We start from the raw sequence: 23,842 nt of genomic DNA on the forward strand, positions 1-23,842 counted from the left end.
CCGACAGTGAAGTATGTGACACTATCACAAATCAGGTTAACACAAACTTTACAGTGTCTTCATTACGGCAAGGTATGAGATAGGGCAAATGTCTATTCTTCATCTCCAGGACAATCAGGTTTATTGTGGCTCTATATTTTATATAGACAAACTGCTTTTTAAAAATATTTTTACAGCAGGCACTATCATTTTACAGGCAGCACTGAGTATTAGAGGCGGTCTTGTTACACAGGGGGTATCAACCCTGCCTCTGAGCCAGAAGCTCCGGGTTCAAGTCCCACCCAGGATTTGATGGTCAAGGAAGGTGCGTTAATAATGTGACCAATCAGGTTGAGTGTCAACCTGCAAATCATTCTAACATGCAGCCATAGCAGGCGGTAAAAATGGGAGAGACTCCTGGTTGGCCATGTTTGATACAGTGTGGTAGCCCTCAAGCCATAGCCTCTGGTGATAGACTAGTGGCCTATTCCAGGGAAAACTAGCTATGGAGCAGATACATATAAACATCTATCTTGTGCCCCAATAGGTGTGTGAAGAAAAACAACAAACAACTGAGTATTAAGATGCTTCCACAATTTTCAAAACTAACGGTAAGTTAAAGATTCAGTCCTTCAAACTTGGTTGCCTGGCTCTAACATCTAAAGCTCAAAGGTACACTGAGGACGTTAATTTCCCACGTGTGTGACAGCTGCTACGTTGGTCAGTATCACATGTGGAAAATTCCTGTCTGTTTTAACTTGAGGTAGCTGTTAAGCTATTTAAAGTAAATGAGTTTAAATAGCGCAGAGACTAATTTGATGGTGTTACAAATGTTTTCTGCACTGCCTTGGCTCGAAGGCTTTGAAGCCTGTTCACTGTAAACTTGGCCTTCCGGCTTGGTGGCTGAAAACTGGCCTGTCTACTCTTTCTGAGACTGCTAGATGGTAACTGCCTGCTGTTGCTAACTTTTGGTTGGTTCAATTGGCTCTGTTTTTTTGCTCTAGAGCCGCCAGGTATCTTTATGATACCGCCATGAGGTTCCAGTTCAAGTAATGATCATAACTCAATACACCAATTAGTAAGATTCAAATCAAAGCATATTTACTATACACAGTAAGTCACTACTCATGCATAAACTCTACTTTCTAAGCTATTTCTATCACTAACAGGCCAATACTTAGCTTCGGACTGGCCCACCAGGTCAGGGGAACAAATGGCCTTTCGTTCGTGTTCTGAGTCTGCGGGATTCAAAAGCTGGTATGGACTGGTAGCTAGGAGCGCCGATCTCGTAGCGAGCATTGCCTTGAGACTTACGTTCTTTGGAGGCAGCTCGATAGGTCACCGTCAAGGGTTGGTTCGCATTGCTGAGTGACCCTGTCAAGAAGGACGATTTGAACTTGGGGGTTTTACTTTATAGTCCCCAGGGGCTTCCCGCCCTTCGGGGCGGACCCCGTACCTGGTTTCAAGTGATTGAACTTCGTTCCAATCACTTGGTTCGATTTCTCCAATGCTGGAGTGGTTCCCTGATCGTTGGGCGGTCTTTAGGTGTCCGTTAACCTCTTTTGTGTTGGCTCCTGCTGGCGCCGAGGAGTCTGGCTTGGCCTTGTTTACCTTAAATGTTTTGATTGTTCCCGGGGATCGCTCATTAGTATGTAGATGGCTGCTACATTATTATGCCGATGGTTGCTGGTATCGATGCTGTCTGGGCTTTTGCAGAGTCTAATACACAGTAAACCTGCACCTGCTAGTTTCTGCCTGTGTTTGCTGAATTTCCCTTCAGCCTTTGCTGTTCTCCATTTTACGTCGGGAATTGGCCAACCCAGGTGGTTACACTGCCTCCCTTCTCAGGGACTATTACACCTTTGTTATTCTTTTATTATGCTTTCTGTGTATTTGGCTATCTGCCCCCATCAACTTCCTTGACTATACATTAACACATGTATATCTCAGGGACCCTCCCATTTGACTACAATCTGTTTCTCCTACTAACTATTCACACTTGAGTACTATCTAAACTGCCTTTCCAAACTTGCTACCGGGGCAATGCATACCAATTGAGGCCCTTTGAATACTGTCTACTACTGTCTCCAGGCAGATTCATGATAATGGAGATGTGTTAACCAGATGACCAAAGATAATAAACACAGGAAATTTGAGCTGTGATGTTGAGGCAGAAATGAGATGAGCTTCCAAACCTCTGTCATCATTGAGATAACCTAGTCCCATCTCCATAACATCATCCCACAGCACTTCTGCTTCAATACATCCACTGCTGAAGCCTTCATCAATGCTTTGAACCTCTTTAAAATTGACTTTTCTAAAGCTCTCCTCATTCTAAATCTCCATGAACTTGAAGTCACCCAAATGTCTGCTATCCATGACCTTGCTTGCACCGTCCCACTCACCCAGGAAGCATGTGCTCATTGATCTATAGTAGCAACTGGTGAGACAATGTTTGATTTTGATATCTTCATCCTTTCTCCAAACCCCTCCATGGCCTCGTCCCTCACAGTCACTGTACTCGTGCCCAACTTTCCAAGATATATGTGCTCCTCCAATTTTGGCCCTTGATCATCCCTATTTTAATCTCTCCTTCATTGGTAGCTATGACTTCAGGTGCCTAAGGTTCTAAGCCCTTGTAAGACTCCATGAGACGAATAGAGTGAAGTTGATGAGGCTTTATTAAGCGTGTCTGTTCCCCCGCAGCTCGATAGTAAACTGGCCTGCGGGGGAAGACTCCGGCTTCTTATACTTCGCCTTCAGGGCGGAGCTTGAGGTCAACGGCCAACCAGGACCTGGGATCTGTCAGCCAATGACATTAGGGCTTCCAGTCCCACATGACCCCCAATACATACTACCACAGCCCTAAGGTTCCCTCCCTACACACCTCATCCCCTTCACCTCTCAGAATCACATAGAATCACAGAATTGCGAGTGTGCAAAAGGAGGACATTTGGCCCATCATCTCTGCACCGGCTCTCCAAATGAGTAAATATGACCTAGTGCCATTCCCCTGCCTTTTCCCTTTACCCCTTGTTTCGATTCAGATAATCATCCAATGCCCTCTTGAATGCCTCGATTGAACCTGCCTCCACCACATAGTGCATTCCAGACCTCAACCACTCGCTGAATTAAAAGGTTTTCTTCCTTTAAGACGTTCCTTAAAATCCATCTCTTTGATCAAACTTTTGGTCATTTGTACTCTGTCAAATTTTCTTTCATAATACTCCTGTGAAGTGCTTTGGGATGTGTTATTATGGTAAAGGTGCTCTGAAAATGTATATTGTTTTTGTTGACGTTATGTGTTGGGGCTGGTTTAGCACACTGGGCTAAATAGCTGGCTTGGAATGCAGAACAAGGCAGCAGCGCGGGTTCAATTCCCATACCGGCCTGCCCGAACAGGCGCCGGAATGTGGCGACTAGGGGTGTTTCACAGTCACTTCAATGAAGCCTACTTGTGACAATAAGCGATTATTATTATTGTTTGGCGCATTGGAATAATTGCCTGTAAGAAAATGAATATATGGTATTATTAATTAGGAACATGGGGATTTCCAGATGGAAAATGACCAAGGTCAATCTACTTCGCCCTCTATCAACCTGGGAAGTCAGGACCAAATGCTAATGGAGTTGATGATTATTCATAGCAAACAATCTCTCTCAATTAGCCTACAACAGATCCAGGCATAACACGAGATAAAGCACATTGGTGGAGAACTTTGGATCCATCAGTCAGTTGTATTCCCTCAAGCATGTTGCGCTTGCCATTTGTCATGTTACACGTTTAGATCTGAAGTGAATTGTCTGAAATATGATGAGGAACAGCAGTGTGCGGGTAATAAGCACGTACCTAACTAATAAGAATGCACCTATTAAGGCGTTGCCTGTTCTCACCAACATTTACTATTTATCTTGAACTGGTTGAGCTGCTTCATGCCCTATACAGCTGGGAAATTGGAAACATCTCCATGCCACTGGCAAAACACTTTGCCCTCAGCCATTAAGAGGCGCCAGAGATTGTACAACCATGAATCTATCTGATGTTCCGACCATCCTCTGGCAGAGGCTACAGCTCCAACAGTACTCGGAAAGCTTAACACCATTCAGATAAAAGAAGTCCATTTGATCACTTGCCCATCTACCATCTTAAACATTCACTGGCTCCACCATCTATGCACTGTGGATGCAGTGTATACCATCCACAGGATGCACCACATAGACATACTATGGGGCAGCACGGTAGCATTGTGGATAGCACAATTGCTTCACAGCTCCAGGGTCCCCGGTTCGATTCCGGCTTGGGTCACTGTCTGTGCGGAGTCTGCACATCCTCCACGTGTGTGCGTGGGTTTCCTCCGGGTGCTCCGGTTTCCTCCCACAGTCCAAAGATGTGCAGGTTAGGTGGATTGGCCATGATAAATTGCCCTTCGTATCCAAAATTGCCCTTAGTGTTGGGTGGGGTTACTGGGTTATGGGGATAGGGTGGAGGTGTTGACCTTGGGTAGGGTGCTCTTTCCAAGAGCCGGTGCAGACTTGATGGACCGAATGGCCTCCTTCTGCACTGTACATTCTATGACATTCTATGATACTCCCAATATTTATCAAATTGAGCTAACGAGCAGGAAGCAAAATCAAGCCTTACATATGACATTTGTTCATTAATAATTCCAAGGCCCTGACCCTTTGGAGACTTGTGAGGCGGTTTAGTTGGCCAGGGAAGTTTTTGTTGGTTCCTGAGTAATAACAGAACGGGATCAGGATGGCATGCCTCAGGCCTTGCTTTCTGCTGAGTTCAATGTCCCCTCCAATCTGTGCCAGTGCGCGACTGCGCAGCACTCTGGAATGTAAAGGTACGGTAAAGTTTGAGGGGGTGAGCTGACTGGTGGTGATTTAACCTGACGATCACCACACCTCAGTCAAGGAGCAAGGTTGAGAAGGCCGGGCCTTCTTGAATAACCTCAGCCGGTGCGGGAGTTAATTGAACCCACTGCTGGTCTTGCTCTCATCACGAGCCAGCTGTCTAGCCAAGTGAGCTAAACCGGTCCCCTAGTGAGCTAAACCAGTACTCTGGAATATCCCGTGTAGAGAACAATCCGGCCTCACACAACCAACATTCCTTTCAAAGTGTGGACGTGTGTGGGAATGTGGCAAAGGCACCGAAAGAGAACACGCGGGGCAACAAACGGTAGAGCACAGTGAAGAGAATTTAGCGGGAAAATTGGCTGCAGTGCAGTTTGACAGGAGGGGCTATCGTTCAGTAGGTCGTCCAAATATTCATTCTGTGTGTCATCTGAGATATCAATTATCCAAGGTACTCAAGTTTAGCAGGAGACAGCTATAGCCTAAATGGATCTCTGACCCCTATTGACCCCACTACCTCCTCACCTGATAGCTACAAATTTCAGTTTTGACACCTACAGTTAGAGAGGTAGGTTAAAGAGCATGTATTCCCTGTCAGTCAAACTAGATTCATGAAAAAAAAAATCAATCATCCAGCATGGTCATTCACACGCATCGATTAAAGTATCCGAAGAACGTCTTCATGCTGATGACCTGTGGCACCAGAAAGGACCTCCAGCTGATGATGAATTGGTATGTAGGTTCCATTAGTAGCTACGGACTGACTATTACTCTGAATCAATGCAATGTCAAATTGCCCGTGAAGCTCCATAGAGCGGACACTAACATGGATACTGTATAGAAAATATACTCAACAGCTGAATAGGTTTCTTCAAAGGCATCTTTGCACCTTACTTTGTATTAGGACATAAAATAAGATCACTAACAACGAGATGCTGGAATTTTGATGCTCTGATGAACTGTACTCAGCTTTCGTGGGCTGCACATGCTGTTTGGGTGGGGGATAGGCGGTTGCTAAAGCTGGTGCTTTGTGAAGCAATGTGGGTAGCAGAAGAAAGTAGACTGGACAATAAGGTCGGTGCGATGGTGCACCGAGGAGTCACATGAAGTAGTGCAACATGATCTCATTGGCCCATTGGAAACTCTGGCCATTGATAGATCATAGAATCATAGAATCATAGAAGTTTACAGCATGGAAACAGGCCCTTCGGCCCAACCAGTCCATGCCGCCCAGTTTTTACCATTAAGCTAGTCCCAGTTGCCCGCACTTGGCCCATAACCCTCTATACCCATAACCCTCTATACCCATCTTACCCATGTAACTATCTAAATGTTTTTTAAAAGACACAACTGTACCCGCCTCTACTATTACCTCTGGCAGCCCATTCCAGACACTCACTACCCTCTGAGTGAAGAAATTGCCCCTCTGGGCCCTTCTGAATCTCTCCCCTCTCACCTTAAACCTATGCCCTCTAGTTTTAGACTCCCCTACCTTTGGGAAAAGATGTTGACTATCTACCTTATCTATGCACCTCATTATTTTATAGACCTCTATAAGATCACCCCTAAGCCTCCTACGCTCCAAGGAAAAAAGTCCCAGTCTATCCAGCCTCTCCTTATAACTCAAACCATCAAGTCCCGGCAACATCCTAGTAAATCTTTTCTGCACTCTTTCCAGTTTAATAATATCCTTTCTATAATAGGGTGACCAGAACTGCACACAGTATTCCAAGTGTGGCCGTATCAATGTCTTGTACAACTTCAACAAGACGTCCCAACTCCTGTATTCAATGTTCTGACCAATGAAACCAAGCATGCCGAATGCCTTCTTCACCACCCTGTCCACCTGCGACTCCACCTTCAAGGAGCTATGAACCTGTACTCCTAGATCTCTTTGTTCTATAACTCTCCCCAACGCCATACCATTAACTGAGTAGGTCCTGGCCTGATTCGATCTGCCAAAATGCATCACCTCACATTTATCTAAATTAAACTCCATCTGCCATTCGTCGGCCCACTGGCCTAATTGATCAAGATCCCGTTGCAATCCTAGATAACCTTCTTCACTATCCACTGTGCCACCAATCTTGGCGTCATCTGCAAACTTACTAACCATGCCTCCTAAATTCTCATCCAAATCATTAATATAAATCACAAATAACAGTGGACCCAGCACCGATCACCGATGTGCTGAAGAGTGAGGAGAAGTGGTAAGGGCAGTCTGCGTGCAAGATGCAAATCCAAATGATCAACAACATTGAGGGACCAATAAGAGAACATCCCCTCCCAACCCCAAGGAAGGTGTTACGTGTGTGTGTGGTAGACAATGTGCATTTGGCCTACATAGTGCTAATAAATGCATTCATCTACCAAGAATCTATGCTTCCTCTTTTATTTGTCTCGAATGTGAGGGCATGGACATTACCATGTGCCTCACATTGAATACATATTGAGCAGTGATGCCTGCTTCTCCTACTAGAATGTTTGGCTAGGATTGGCAGTCATTCTATTGGTTGAATTGCCTGTCCTGCAATAATTGTGCACTCTGGGCTATTGGCTATCCAACAGTAATTGCATGACCTAAATATTCTACATGCCTTTGGAGATAGGCTACTTCCTGCAATAAATGTGCTTCTTGGGTAGTTGGCATGATCTCCGGGACTCTTACATGTTGGGTTTGATTACCTGTTCTGTGTGCCTTTGCTGGAAAGAAAGAGGACAAGCGTTCGTACAACCAGGTTATCTTAGATGGTGGTCATGAGATTGGGCTGCGGCACTTTCGAGCGGTGGAGAAATAGTGTGAGAACTGACCACATTGAGACGTGTTCAGATGTTCATGTGCAAGTGGATGCAGGTACGTAACGATGGCAGTCTGCCTTAACCTGCATGTTTGCTTGGACTCTTAACTGCTGCCTGCCATAATTCTGCCCTCCATACGTTCCACTCAGTGTGTATTAACTGGATATCCTGGGTAGAAGAAGGAAGGCAATACCTCCCGATAGTGTAGATTGTCCGTGTAGCAGGAAGATGCGTAAGACACAATCAAACATGTCACCCGATCATTGGCCACAGTTACTTTACTGTAACGAGAGTAAATGGAAAATGGTGAAAACTGCTCTAGAAAACAGGCACACTTGTTTGTGAATAAAATACATCAGTCTGATCTTTGCATTCACTCCGATGAGTATTGATCGTTGCAGTTTGAGAGATAATGGCATGTTCTGAATAGTAATTGGTGATGTTGAACGTGCAGGGATTGTGCAGTAACTGTTACAGGTCCTGTAAGGATTGAAGAGAATGGCAGAGGTAATCAAATGGAACACGAACAGAGCACGGGACTGTCTGCTGCCAAAGTTACTTTGCTATTCAACAGTCTCCGTTTAGGACTAAATCCGATAATTGCACTTGAAAGATGATTCCCAAAACAGGCTCAACCCAGTAAAACATGGCATTGGCAATATCAGTGTTGACAGTTCCACTGTGAGTGCAGCCATCCTCTACTTGGTGGAGGGAGCACTTCTTTTGCAAGGCAGAGTCACTGGCTAAATGGATCTCCACGGTGGAACTGAGGGTTCAGCTAATGAAGAACATCAGTCTCTTTCAGCATTATGCTTTGTGAAAAGATTTTGCAATGTATTGCTATTTTGGTTTGTACTAATGTAATATGTTTGTCCCTTGCAAAGCTATCGTGCTGTTTAAAAATCATGGCCGAGGAATTGGATCATGCTGTGCCAGTTTTACGGGCATACAATGGATGCCCAAGTTTACATACCACGCCAGTGGTGAGCTGCCCGCCATGTTTGTAAAAGATGTCATAGATCATAGAATTTACAGAGCAGAAGGAGGCCATTCAGCCCATCGAGTCTGCACCGGCTCTTGGAAAGAGCACCCTACCCAAGGTCAACACCTCCACCCTATCCCCATAACCCAGTAACCCCACTAAGGGCAATTTTGGACACTAAGGGCAATTTATCATGGCCAATCCACCTAACCCGCACATCTTTGGACTGTGGGAGGAAACCGGAGCACCCGGAGGAAACCCACGCACACACGGAGAGGATGTGCAGACTCCGCACAGACAGTGACCCAAGCCGGAATCGAACCTGGGACCCTGGAGCTGTGAAGCAATTGTGCTATCCACAATGCTACTGTGCTGCCCTTAGGTCCCGTAGGTATCTATACCTTGCACCTGATTTGGTTGTGATTGCTGTGGCTGGTTTCCTTAGGCACTTGACAGCTAAACTGGGGCCCTAAAGGCACCGGTGGCAAGTTGATCATTTTTAGGTATTTCCTTATGGAGCCAAGAGACATGGCGGCACTTCTGGCTCACATTAAATCTGTGGGCCGTTGTTGGCTACCACATGCCACCTCTTTCCATCAGCCTTCTGATTAACTAACCCACCCCCAGGGAAAATGCTAAAGATCTTGACTGGCATCTGAACTGATTGACTTTGGTAGCTTATAGAATCATAGAAGTTTACAGCATGGAAACAGGCCCTTCGGCCCAACCAGTCCATGCCGCCCAGTTTTTTTACCATTAAGCTAGTCCTAGTTGCCCGCTTCTTGTTCAGGTGAACAGCATCTCAGGCCACAATGTCCACAGTTCGCCTACAATAGAGGAATGTGGGCAGCAGATCAATTTGTCTTAGTGCTGCTGCCAGTAACGTCAGAGCAGGATCTGATGGAAAGAAGCTTTGGTTTGAATTTTTCCCAATTACTTTTCTTTGTTTAAGTGTATGCAGAAGAAAGCAAAGTTCAGAAGGTGAGCGAATGACTGACGATATGGTGATACCTGACCCTGAGGCATTCAGACCAGCAGGTTGGCAGATTTGAGCACTGGTCTGAGTGGATTGGCTCCTACCGCACCAGCTTCAAGGTTTGATTGAAATGCGATGTAATAATCATCGTCTGGGACATGACACGTGTACCCACAAGAATCCACTTAAAAATATTTTGTTCATTAAATGGTCAACAGCAACCAAGATTTGATAATCAACTACGTAACTTTCATACTAACCATTAAATAACAAGGAAACGTCACTGTTCCATATTGGTACCAATAGAAAGTTATATCAGCTCATTTTCATACAAAAAAACAAACACAGTATCACCCCTCGCAGGTTCCTCAACAGACACAGAGGATAAGCCTGAGAATGTGTTATCATGTCCAGAAGCTTGGGCGGGATTCTCCGACCCCCCGCCGGGGGCTGGCGTGAATCCCGCCCCAGCCGGTTGCAGAATTCTCCGGCACTGGATATTTGGCAGGGGTGGGAATTGCGCCGCGCCGGTTGGCGCCCCGCCCCCGGCGATTCTCCGGCCCGTGATGGGCCGAAATCCCGCTGCTGGAATGCCTGTCCCGCCGGCGAGAATCAAACCACCTCTCTTACCGGCGGGACAAGGCGGCGCGGGTGGGCTCCGGGGTCCTGGGGGGGTTCGCAAGGCGATCTGGACCCGGGGGGTGCCCCCACGGTGGCCTGGCCCGCGATCGGGGCCCACCGATCCGCGGGCGGGCCTGCGCCGTTGGGGCACTCTTTTCCTTCCGCCTTCGCCATGGTCTCCACTATGGCGGAGGCGGAAGAGACCCCCTCCACTGCGCATGCGCGGGGATGCCGTGAGCAGCCGCTGACGCTCCTGCGCATGCGCCGCCCGGCAAAGTCATTTCCGCGCCAGCTGGCGGGGCACCAAAGGCCTTTCCCGCCAGCTGGCGGGGCGTAAATCAGTCCGGCGCGGGCCTCGTCCCTCAAGGTGAGAACCCGGCTGCTCAAGATGCGGAGACTGCCTCACCTTTGGGGCGGCGCGATGCCGGACTGATTCACGCCGTTTTTGGCGCCGGTCGGCGGACATCGCGCCGATTTCGGAGAATCCCGCACCTTGGCTTAGAAATGATCTGTCTATCAATGTGTGATTTCTTCCACATATAAGTGTTATTCTATGTCCAGGAGCCGCAGCGGTGCAGGCCCTGCCACACGGCCCAATCTCACCAGAACCAAATCCTGGCATCCACATATTCCACTGGTGCTCAAGGTGCAGTTGAACATCCTTGATTTCCAGCATGTTTAACCCGCGGTGACGTGCCAGTTACATGCAGCCCTCACCACACCAGCAACAAAAACATCCGCAATCTGCGGAAACATTTCTCCAACGGAGCCATCAGATGGCCCAATGTCCTGCACCAGGTCCCGCAGCATCTTCCTGCTTAAAACCGGATTGCCTTCTGGACTCATACGCTCTCTTGAGCCCGGTGTTTCATGACCTAGGTGACAAATCATAAATTTCTTTACCCGTCAGTCTGGCCTCAATAAAAGTCGAGATGGATTTGCAGGCATAGCATTAGTTATTTTTATTTGACTTGCAAGTCTGACTCGTTTCACAGAAACCTAGGACACAACTAGTCGCCTAGCTATCCAGAACCGAGTGAGTCTGTAGAACAAAGAAATCTCTATTGATACATTCAAATGGCATCAGGTTTCACATACACGATTACCATAGGTCATCCTATACCCCTCTTGACCTGGCCATACATCCTAATTGGCTCATTTCCCATCCCTTCCTCTGGCCTCCTATTACCCAGCATCCTTTTCTCCTCCTTAGCTGGACACCCCTCCCCCTTGCTTTGCCATGCGTTCTGAAATCCTTTGTCTGTGAACTAACAGAATCAGACTGGCCTATCTACATTCCAGTAACTAATATCTCTAAAGTAACTATTTTATATCACATTTGTCATAGGTACTTAAAAACAAAACTAACAGAGCTGTTGCTGTTTCCTTCCTTTTCTCTAGTCGGAAAGACGTTTTGTTTTTATGGGTGATGGGAGAGGTACTGGGTATGGTGGAGGAGTGGACTAGATTATCTCGGATATGTTCTATGTTCCAATTCAATACAAAATCCAATAAACCAAAACCCCTTTCAAGGGCGTGACCCAGCACACTGTAATCTCACTTGAATGGGACTGGTCCTTTCCCTGAGATTCTGATCCAGTTTCCAACCAGCAGATTCAAAACTCCTTCCGGAATGCAACTCTATCTTTAAGGTTACCATGGCAGTTTTGCCACGCCCAATGGGCTTTCAGTTACCTGGAACAGCTTTAAAATAAAAACAGAGAAAACAGGGAAACGTCCTGCAGTCCAAACGAACAAACCGAAAATGAAACCAGAATTTTAGCCCCCCTCTCAGCTGACAGCCACAGCCCAGCTCCACCCACAAATGACATCACTGAAGCCGTGCTACAAGCCATGTGGTGAAACACAACCTTTCTTAAAGGCACACTCACATGACACTATAGAATTGTTGTGTTAAAGTAAAAAAATATATTTTATTGCAAGAAATTTGCAAAATCTGAGGTAGTTATTAAACAAGATGCCATACAGCTGTGAATGTTAAACATTAAAAGTTAAATGTGAACATGGTATAAAAGTTTTGTATTTATACTATTATTTTTGTTAAGATATGTTTTACATTAAACTTTACAAGCTTCCACAAATGTTTTATTGGAACATCAAAACACAACATTTAATTCTGAGATCATTGAATAAGATAACTGAAGTAAACAAGGCAGAAATATAATAATGATAAACACAATTTCTTTTAAAAACAGCTAAAAGCAAAAAGCACTGGGGGCAGCATTTTAACCTTATGAGCAGGTCAGAACCATCTTTTAACAGCGTTCTATGACCCCTTCTGCAACTATCTATAAGGAGATGGTATTATTTACATTTTGTTCTGCTTCAGGGGCTGATTTAGCACAGGGCTAAATCGTTGGCTTTTAAAGCAGACCAAGCAGCGCGGGTTCAATTCCCGTACCAGCCTCCCCGAACAGGCGCCGGAATGTGGCGACTAGCAGCTTTTCACAGTAACTTCATTTGAAGCCTACTTGTAACAATAAGCGATTTTCATTTCATTTTCAAAATCTCTACTATTGGTGGTCCGAGAGGTCCTAACTTTTCTTTGTCCCAACTAAATTTACAGTTGCCATATTCTAAATTGAAACATAGAAACACTTTTAAGCATGCCACACGTAAAGTTATACAATATAGTTCAGATGTAAATAGTAATCTCACAGACTTAAAACGAATAACAAAACCTATGTTAACTTCTAAATATTAAATAACAATCATTTTCAATCATAAAAATGAAATTAAAAATTACTTTAAAAGAACCAATAATAATAGCATTGCCTGTATAAAAGAAAAAACAAAAAGAAAACTGTACAAAAAACTTGAGCATACCTTTAAGACAGTTGTGAAACCTGTTGCTTGTTGTCTTCAATACAAATCTGCAGTTTACATCCCTGACCTTAATAGGGGTTCCCTTAGTTCCCGTGTCACAAGGGGGCGTGACTACATTCAAACTGCGTCGTGCTGGGGCCTGCGCAGGGTGTCCCGACGCAGGCCCAAGGCTGCTGCCGGAGTCAGAACGCTCGTCAGGGCTTTTGAGCACTGATCATAAGTTCCTAAGACATAGGAGCAGAATTAGGCCAGCTCGTCCATCGGGTCTGCTCCGCCATTCGATCGTGGTTGATCTCATCCTGCCCCTTACTCCCGTTCTCCATAATCCTTCCATTCATTACCAATTTAAAAAATCTGTCTAACTCCTCCTTAGATTTACTCAATGTCCCAGCAGCCACCGCACTACAGGGTAGCGAATTCCACAGATTCACAAACCTTTGGGAGAAGTAGTTTCTCCTCAACCTCATTTTAAATTTGACACCTCTTATTCTAAGGCCTCTCATTCTAGAATATCCCACAAGAGAAAGCAGCCGTGTACATCTATTTTATCCATACCGTTTAGCATCTTGTATCCCTCAATTTGTTCTCCCCTCATTCTTCTAAACTCCAGAGAGTATAGGCCTAAACTGTTCAATCTCTCTTCATACGACAAACCCCTCATCTCTGGAATAAATTCAGTGAACCTCCTCTGAACTGCCTCCAATTCCATTACATCTTTCCTCAAATAAGGGGACCAAAACTGTGCACAATACTCCAGGTGTGGTCTCACCAATGCCTTGTACAGTTGCAACAACACTTCCTTACCTTTATACTCTATTCCTTTAGCTATAAATGCCAACGTTCAATTTGCTTTCTTTATTATCTGCTGTACCTGCATGCTCATTTTCTTTGACTCATGAACAAGGACCCCCAGATCCCTCTGCAATGGAGCACCAGTGGTCAGTGGGCACTTTCTACCTCAGTATCAGCGGGTTGTTGCTTCCCGCTGATACACGGAACTTATGGGCCTTTGCTACATCAAACTCTCAAAATTACATTGCATCTCAGAAATAGCCGTATAATTTGTCACAGATAATTAAAAAAGGAGATAGTATGGATTTGGACTTGGGTTTATTGTCACATGTACCGAGGTACAGTGAAGAGTAACATAGGACATGCGATGAATACACAATAAAAATACATAGACGTAGACATCGGGTGAAGCATACGGAGTGTAGCACTACTCAGTAGAGAAGATGTGTGGAGAGATCAGTTCAGTCCATAAGAGGGTCATTCAGGAGTCTGGTAACAGCGGGGAAGAAGCTGTTTTTGAACCTGTTAGTGCTTGTTCTCAGACTTTTGTATCTTCTACCCAATGGAAGAGGTTGGAAGAGAGAATAACCCGGGTGGGAGGAGTCTTTGATTATGTTGCCCGCTTTCCCAAGGCAGCGGGAGGTGTAGATTGAGTCAATGGATGGGCGTCGGGTTCGCCTGATGGACTGGGCTGTGTTCACGACTCTGTAGTTTCTCATGGTCTTGGGCTGAGCAGTTGCCATACCAGGCTGTGATGCAGCCAGATAGGATGCTTTCTATGGTGCATCTATAAAAATTGGTAAGAGTCAATGTGGATAAGCCAAATTTCCTTAGTTTCCTGAGGATGTATATTGTGCTTTCTTGGTCGTAGCATCGATGTGGGAACCTTTCATAAAAGTATGTAGTCTTCGAGACTGTACTAATCATGCAATGTTCGAATTGGTAGTTCAGGTTTGACACCCACTGATCTTACTTCATTGAGAAATCTGAAAAAATGAGCTGGTAACAGGTCCGCTGACGCCTGAATATCTGTGACCCCGCCCTGAACACTGCCTTCCTCAACCACTTGTAATTCTAAGTTCTGGGGAGGCAAGAGCTGTCAATCGGCAAGAGAGAAATTTCCAGGGAAGCTCTGGGAAATTTCTTCTTAACTCCTTACGGCATTCAGGAAAGCTGTGAAAAGACATCGTTTTCCTCGTTGGGCAACTTAACACACCTTTCTCCATATGCTCTGACACTCTCCTCCTCAGCAAGTTGTCAAGTCTGCTCTTGGAGGGCTGGACTGTACACATACGTACTGTATGCATCAGGTAATCACCGGCCTTTTATACCCAACCATTATTGTGTTCTTTATAGCTTTCGCAATCGAACTTGCGAAGATACCACCACCACAAACCGTAGCTATCTTATCTCGCCCATCATCTCTCCGATAACCACCATTAATAATATACAAAGTCGTTTCAAAGAATAAGTTGGTTTACCAAAAATAAATAGCTTGGTTGCATGGGACTGACATTAGCCTTCACATCAAGCACGAGGGTGCCTATTTTCGGGTTGCACGTGGACTTTCAGCAGCCTTCAGCAGGAGACGAAGTACAAATATGTTTCTTTTTGAACAGGAGAAGGTGGATGGTTGCTGTAGTTACCAGAGGTTTATTTTCTCCCTTTCAATGTCCTCTGCGACTAACTGTCAGTCGCCCATTGTGCTTCAGAAATTGCTCACAAAAGCGTGAGGTTATCATTACCAATCTTCTGCTCTCAGAATTGGCTCACAATGAGGAAACTTAACTCTGACGTGCACTTTCAATGAATAACAAATTTTATTTGCATTTTCTTTGAGCAATAAATCACTTTCTTCCTCTCTGTTTCGTGCACAGTCTAGTGACATTTACTGCAAAATCTGTTACATTATTAAAATAAAATCGAGATGCAGCAGGCAAACTTGTTGGCCAGCGTTCTGTCATGCATGCGTGGCCACCGGACAGAAATCAGCCAGTAAGTTGCAAATTGAGAACAGAACACGAATCAAGCCATTGAGAATGCGGACAAGCAGCCAAGAGATATGATGGTTGCACAGAATTACCTACTTTGTACCATGCACAAGTTTATGGATGACTCCAGCTCTGTTTTCCTCAACAGTTTGCGATGGCTTCATTATGTTATTTTGAGTTCTATGTCGTGAGGGTTATCACATAGAATTTACAGTGCAGAAGGAGGCCATTTGGCCCGTTGAGTCTACACTGGCTCTTGGAAAGAGCACCCTACTTAAGCCGAAGCTTCCAGCCTATCCCCGTAACCCCACTAAACCTTTTTTGGACACTAAGGGCAATTTATCATGACCAATCCACCTAACCTGCACATCTTTGGACTGTGGGGGGAAACCGGAGCACCCGGAGGACACCCACGCAGACACGGGGAGAAGGTGCAGACTCCGCACAGACAGTGACCCAAGCCGGGAATTGAACCAGGGACCCTGGAGCTGTGAAGCAACTGTGCTAACCACTGTTCTACCGTGCCCCCCAATTACGATGAGAGCAAGGCATTTGAAAACAGTATGTTCGGACCTGATTGAATGATTTTCCTGTGATTGCTCCTTGTTCTGGAACTCTCGCCGCAAACCTCTGTGTTGCGCTTTCTCCCTTTAAGGCACCTGTCAAAATATGAGGGAAAACATTGTCATGCAGAAGGTGATTAAGATCGGGAATGTTTTGCCTGAGAGTGTGGGAGAGGCAGGTCCAAAAGGGAATTAGAGTGTTATTAGAAAATGGACAATGTCACAGGGAGAAGGGAGGAGAATGGCTCTGAGTGGATTGCTCATGCGGAGGGCTGAACACAATGGTCTCCTGTTGCACTGTAACAATTCCGTAATTAAGGCTGAAACCATTATAAATTTACAGTCTTTAAAAATGGGACAAAGTATCAGCAGGGCCCGGTTGGCAGAAAGCACTCTCGCCTCAGTCAGGACGTAGTGGATGCCTAGACCCCCTTCACAGACTTGAGCACAAAACCTAGACTGACACTTAGGTGCGCCATTGAGGGAATGCTGCACTGTTGGAGGTGTGGCTTTTCAGATGAGGCATTCAAATGGGGTTGAGCTGTCCTCTTACGCAGCCTAAACAATCTCAAGGCTGAAATATTCAGCTCTGTGGTGTTTGCATTTTCAGCACTGTAGGGTCATTTTGGTGAGGGCATTAGCAGGGGCATTAGGAGTGTGGGCTGGGTAAGTAAAGAGTAAACAGATTGTGAAGCCAATTAGCATTTAACACTGATTTGATGTCAGCGCCAAGCATTTTTTACTTTGGTGCTTTAGTTAACACCCAGCTTAAACCTCAAAAAAGATCAAAATAAACTCAACCTCCGCGAGGAATATTGGGCTGGACTTTCATCCTCGAGGCATAGAGCGGAAGTTGGGAAAATTCTGAGCTTGGTATGCTCACATAAGGGACAAGATTTTCATTGCAGGGGTGGTGGGAGTGTGGGGGGAGGTGGTTGGTTGGTTGATATGGGCTGCAGTCAGCACTCCAATGGATGTCTGGACTCTCAGCGAAGAATGCACAATGATGATTGGTTGAGATTCCAGAAATCAATTAGACTGTTGAAACACCTGAGCCCCAGGTGAAATGTTAATTGACAGCTCTATCTCTCTAATCTATTCTGTCAATTGCACAATATTAACTTACATTAACTTACAATATTACAATATTAACGTGATGAAGGCCTTTCAAATGCTTGCAGTTTCTGCAATTGATAATTTAAATTGTCTGGATAATTGAGACTTTGATTGGCTTGTAAACATAAATCACATTTCGGTTCAATTCCCGTACCAGCCTCCCTGAACAGGCGGCGGAATGTGGAGTCTAGGGCTTTTCACAGTAACTTCATTTGAAGCCTACTTGTGACAATAAGCGATTTTCATTTCATTTCATTTCAAGTGGAAAGTTATCAATGAAGAATTGTTTTTTAAGAAGTTCTTTTTACACATCCCATTGTCATAATAGATGGGTTGATTCTAAGAAGCATATCATGGGTGACTGAGCATGGAAGTGCCATAGCTTGGCATGAGGGGCCATAAGGAGTGGTTGGGGGGGCATAGTTTGGCATGGGGAGCATGAGGAGTATATTTTGGACTTACCATTCAAAGGTTTCTCTCATGAAGACTGTCTGAGTTTTTGTGAACAACAACCCCTTGAAAAGCTGGGCCGACTCTGTGCAAGTTGTGGAGGAGTAGGACCTGTCCCCACAGTGGGGTTGACAATCGGTGTTGTCATTGGCTGAAGGTGTCGAGCCAGCCTGAGTGCTTGAGAGAGCCCGAGAGAGAATTGGAACTTGGTAACTTGGAGCAGGTCGGTATTAAAGAGAGGAGCCGAACAGAGACGAGTGGTTGGACCAACGGCATCTTGGGAAGGTAAGCGGGTAAACAGTGAATCTGAGGTTTTAGACTGGGGGGAACCTGAAGAGTGACATCACAGGAGGGCTGTGATTAGATTGGCCAAGAGATGACCTGCTAAATTTGAATCAATCTGGTAAGTAGTGGTGAGTGGTAATTAGTTTTTCTTTTCATTTATCTATGTTTTTTGGCATTGTAGTTGTATAAGTTAACCTAAGGTTTAAGACACGGCAGGAGATCCCAGACCCTTGTCAAACTCCTCTTGTGCGATGTAGGAGTGCAGGGACATGCCCACTGTCCCTGGCTCCTTCACGGGCAAGTCGTGTGTCCAGCTCCTGTTAGACCGCTTGACGGCTCTGGAGCTGCGGATGGACTCACTTTGGAGCATCCACTATGCTGAGGATGTCATGGAAAGCACGTTTAGCGAGTTGGTCACACCGCTGCTAAAGAGTACTGAGGGAGATAGGAAATGGGTGACCATTAGACAGAGGAAGAGTACGTAGGCAGTGCAGGGGTCCCCTGCGGTCATCTCCCTCCAAAGCAGGTATACCGTTTTGGATACTGTTCAGTGAGATGGCTCACCAGGGGAAGGCAGCAGTGGCCATGTTCATGGCCCTGTGGCTGGCTCTGCTGCGCAGGTGGGCGGAGCATCTGAAAACGGCACCGCCCCCGATTTCGGCGTCAAAACGGATTCTCCGGCCAATCACTGAACGTGATTTTGGCATTGGCAATTGCAGAATCCAGCCCATCTATGTCCTTAATAATTTTATACACTTCAGTCAGGTTCCGCTCGCAGCCTTCTCTACTCTAAGGAAAACAACCCCACCCTAACCAGCTTCTCTTAATGGCTGAAAAGTTCCAGCCCAGGCAACCTCCTGGTGAATCTCCTCTGCACCCATTCTAGATATCAATTCTCTGTCCCATCGCACCAGTTTCTGGAGAATCCCGCCCGCAGAGAATCCAGCCCATAACTGTTCCAATCATTAACTTTTTTTTCTAAACTGAAGAAATTAGCAATTGACTTTTATAAATAAATGGAACACCTTAAGAGTCTTTGATAGCATGTTTTCTTCTCCAAGGAAAAACAGCATTATTCACAGCATTACAGTGGTGATAGGATGTTGTGCCTCTGCCTTGTGAATTTGGTACTCGTCACTTTCAGGGATGAGCCGACACATTGCACAGTCTATTTGTGAGGTGTTGCTGGAGTCATCCTTTCCGTTGCTAACATTGTGTCACTTGCTGACACCATTGTTGATGTTCCCACTGCTTGTTGCCGATGCTGTTGATGTTATCTCGCTAGCTGGTGAAGTTGCCGGTGTTGTTAATAATCTTTTTATGCTTTTCCAGCTCAGGTGTATATAGAATATGGATTCTGTTCCTCCTCATTTGATTTCCCGTTTTGGTTTCAAGGATGTACGACAGGGGTGACTAAACATTGTGAACCGCATACAATACTCTTCAGACATCCCGAGAGTCACAAGGCACAGTCAACACTTGCAGACACATTTTTATTAGTATTGCACATACTTAGTGAAGGAACATATTTAACAAAAAATGTAAGTGAATAAAACATACATCTTTAATTTTTCAATAACCGTACAATGCGTACACCAGGGTTTCTTAAGCTGAATTGTTATATTTGATTTGTATTCAAAATCTTACTATGCTTGCCTAAATTAAATTCCATCTATAAAACTATTACAATAGTAATATCCTTTTATTAAGATAATATAGTAATGGGGCAGCACGGTGGCGCAGTGGTTAGCATTGCTGTCTCACGGCGCCAAGGTCCCAGGTTCGATCCCGGCTCTGGGCCACTGTCCGTGTGGAGTTTGCACACTCTCCCCGTGTTTGCGTGGGTTTCGCTCCCACAACCCAGGGTAGGTGGATTGGCCACACTAAATTGCCCCTTAATTGGATAAAATGAATTGGGTACTCTAAATTTTAAACAAAAGATAATATAGTAATTGCAGTTAATCGCTGCTTGAGCAAATGTGATGGGCCAGGACTTAGAAACTCCAAAGTGTATTACCAAGTTCACCTGACCTATAACTTTTATGTTGAATTTGGCTAGGATGAGCACAAGAGCCTTCACTTCAGATGTGATTCAACAAACTTCTTAGGCTCTTTTATCAAAACAAAGCTTATTATAAGAATGTAGTCACCATATATAAAACACAGCAAGAATTTGTTATCATAGAAATCATAGAATTTACAGTGCAGAAGGAGGCCATTCGGCCCATCGAGTCTGCACCAGCTCTTGGAAAGAGCACCCTACCCAAGGTCAACACCTCCACCCTAGCCCCATAACCCAGTAACACCACCCAACACTAAGGGCAATTTTGGACACTAAGGGCAATTTATCATGGCCAATCCACCTAACCCGCACATCTTTGGACTGTGGGAGGAAACCGGAGCACCCGGAGGAAACCCACGCACACACGGGGAGGATGTGCAGACTCCGCACAGACAGTGGCCCAAGCCGGAATCAAACCTGGAACCCTGGAGCTGTGAAGCAATTGTGCTATCCACAATGCTACCGTGCTGCCCACTAAGATAATATAGTAATAGGGCAGCACGGTGGCGCAGTGGCTAGCATTGCTGCCTCACGGCGCCAAGGTCCCAGGTTATCAATTACAAACATAAAAAAAACACAACAGCTACAGTAATCTATGTATATAACTCTTAATGAATCCCCTTAGTAACTGTTCCAATTCAATACAAACTCCAATAAACCAAAACCCCTTTCAAGGGTGTGGCCCAGCACACTGTAACCTCACTTGAATGGGACTGATCCTTTCCCTGATATCCTGCCTCCAACCAGCAGATTCAAAACTCTTTCCGAAAAGCAACTCTACCTTTAAAGTTACCAAGGCAGTTTTCTACACCCAATGCACTTTCAGTTCCCTGGAACAGCTTTAGAATGGAAACTGGGAAACACTGCTTCTCTTCTACAGTCCAAACCAACAAACCAAAACTGAAATCCAAGCACTAAACCCCCCCCCTCACCTGACAGCCACAGCCCAGCTCCACCCACAAATGACATCACTGAAGCCGTGCTACAAGTCATGTGGTAAGACCAGACCTTTCTTAAAGAGACACTCACATGACAGTCGAATGAGTCTCCACCTTGAATAGAAATCTTTGACTTATTTAAACTTAAAAATATAAAAGAAATAAGGTAGAGTAGGTTAGGGGAACGATTTGCCAGGAGGTCGCTGATTGGCTGGGGTTTTGGCAGGCCTCAATAGGATTAGTGGGGTTTTAATTGAGGTTTCAAGCGCGGTCACAGCGATAGACGGAGAAAAGAGACAATTGCCGGGATACCATGATTTCATTTTTTGTCTGTGCCACCTTACTGTGTGTTAATTGGTTGCTATGTTCCCTGCATTACAACACCATCTAAAGTTCCAAATGCTTCAGGGTCTCCTGAGGTCATGAAAGACCCTACATAAATGGATGGCTGACATTTCCCGATCCTTGCAGCGGCGAGCATTGTCGAGGGAAAGTTCAGAGAGTGGCCAAAAATTAACCTCCAGATTTACCCATCTCACCTATGACTGCGTGTCGCTGATGACATCACAAAATCCCGCCCGATGTCTTTATTTTTCTTTCTACTGTTCACTTATTATCTAATGCAGCTCTTCAGCAGTGAATAGCCTCGGGCAGGAGCTATTAGCATACTTTTCCTACCACCTTCCGAAGTTGAAGATAGTCATGAGGAGGCGATCACGCTTTGGTGCTGTCACTGGACTAAAAAAGTCAAGATTATTTGGGTAATGCTCTGGGGACCAGGGTTCGACTCCCACCATGGTGGATGGTGAAATGTGAATTCAATAAAAATCTGGAATGAAAAGTCTAATGATGACCATCGTTGTCAGAAGAACCCATCTGGTTCACTAATGTTCCTTCAGGGCATGAAATCCGTCGTGGCCATCTGCCATGGCCCACCTGTGACTCCAGACCCACAGCAATGTGGTTGACTCTTAAATGCCCTCTGAAATGGGCATTTCGGAGAATTTCTTGAAATTTCATGGAACAAAGGAAATTCGGCATGTCCACACTGACTCTTACTAACCTTTACGGTGCACCATAGAAAGCATCCTATCTGGCTGCATCACAGCCTGGTATGGCAACTGCTCGGCCCAAGACCGCAAGAAATTTCAGAGAGTCGTGAACACAGCCCAGTCCATCACACAAATCCGCCTCCCATCTCTTAACTCTTTCTACACCTCCCGCTGCCTTGGGAAAGCAGGCAGCATAATCAAAGACCCCTCCCACCCGGCTTACTCACTCTTCCAACTTCCTCCGTCGGGCAGAAGATACAAAAGTCTGAGAACACGCATGAACAGATTCAAAACTAGAACCAGAGGACACCATCTCCGACTAAAGAGACGATCCTTTAAAACAGAGACGAGGAATTTCTGCAGCCAGGGGGTGGCGAATCTGTGGAACTCTTTGCCGCAGAAGGCTGTGGTGGCCAAATCACTGAGTATCTTTAAGACAGAGTTAGAAAAGTTCTTGATTAATAAGGGGATCAGGCAGGAGAATAGGGATGAGAAAATATCAGCCATGATTGAATGGTGGAGCAGACTCGATGGGCCGAGTGGCCTAATTCTGCTCCTATGTCTTGTGGTCTTATGGTCTAAAAACAGCTCCTTCCCCACTGTTACCAGACACCTAAACGACCCTCTTATGGACTGACCTGATTAACACTACACTCCAGTATGCTTCACCCGATGCCATTGTCTAGGTATTTACATTGTGTACCTTGTGTTGCCCTATTACGTATTTTCTTTTCTTTTCATGTACTAAATGATCTGTTTGAGCTCAAGGCAATAAATGCTGGCCCAGCCGGCAACTCCCACATCCTGTGAATGAATTTTTAAAAAGGAAGGAGATGGGATCGAACCAGTAACAGATTCACCAGGATTTTGGGCTGGCAGAAAGCACATTCCAGGGCTGGAGGCTGGCCGATAGGAGTGGGAATTGCGATGCTGAGCTTGAGAACGAAATCGAGAATAAAAACAGTGAAATGTGAAAGCCCCTCGCAGTGCTTTTGACTTTGGAGCTTTTAAATTCACTGACTGGTCGGCCCAAATCGACAAGTCAAATCCAATGGAATGGGACTATTGCAGAATCAGAGCACTTCGTGTCTCTGGCAGCTCTGTTCAATTACTCCATTGAGAGACCCCCCAGAATCCTTTAATTTATTTGCTCTTTAAGTAATTACCCAATTGCCCTTTGAAAGTGACAATCAAATCTTTAGTTGCTCTTTCTGGCAATGCATTACTGAATATTACAGTTCATTATGTGAAGGAAATTCTGCCCTCCGGTCCTTTTGCAAATGACCTGAATTGAGTCTGATTTGTTTTACTGTCACATTTCCACAGTTATTTTGCACTTCTCAGTGACTTGGGGCCCTTTTAATTCATCTGCTGCCCCCCCCCTCCCCCCCGTTTAGTTTCAGTACTTACTGATTCTCACTCTCACCACACCACCTTCCACACATTTCCATTTTCCATTATCAAATATATTGGGCGGGATTCAGCGATAGTTAAGCGTTGACGCTGGCGTTAACACCGGTGCGTTTTAC

The 23,842-nt window shown here is 45.3% G+C and overlaps 1 long non-coding RNA gene across 1 annotated transcript in view; it reads right to left on the reverse strand.

Moving 5' to 3' along the window:
* Positions 1-10,936: 10,936 nt before the first annotated feature.
* LOC140392460 (uncharacterized) overlaps positions 10,937-23,842 on the reverse strand; it is a 39,649-nt gene continuing 26,743 nt past the window's right edge. Inside the window, exon 3 of the long non-coding RNA XR_011935373.1 lies at positions 10,937-11,092. This is a non-coding gene — a long non-coding RNA (uncharacterized lncRNA). The remainder of the gene's footprint in view (positions 11,093-23,842) is intronic.

The sequence above is a fragment of the Scyliorhinus torazame genome, chromosome 16, assembly GCF_047496885.1.
Source record: "Scyliorhinus torazame isolate Kashiwa2021f chromosome 16, sScyTor2.1, whole genome shotgun sequence".
Classification (NCBI taxonomy): Eukaryota; Metazoa; Chordata; class Chondrichthyes; order Carcharhiniformes; family Scyliorhinidae; genus Scyliorhinus; species Scyliorhinus torazame.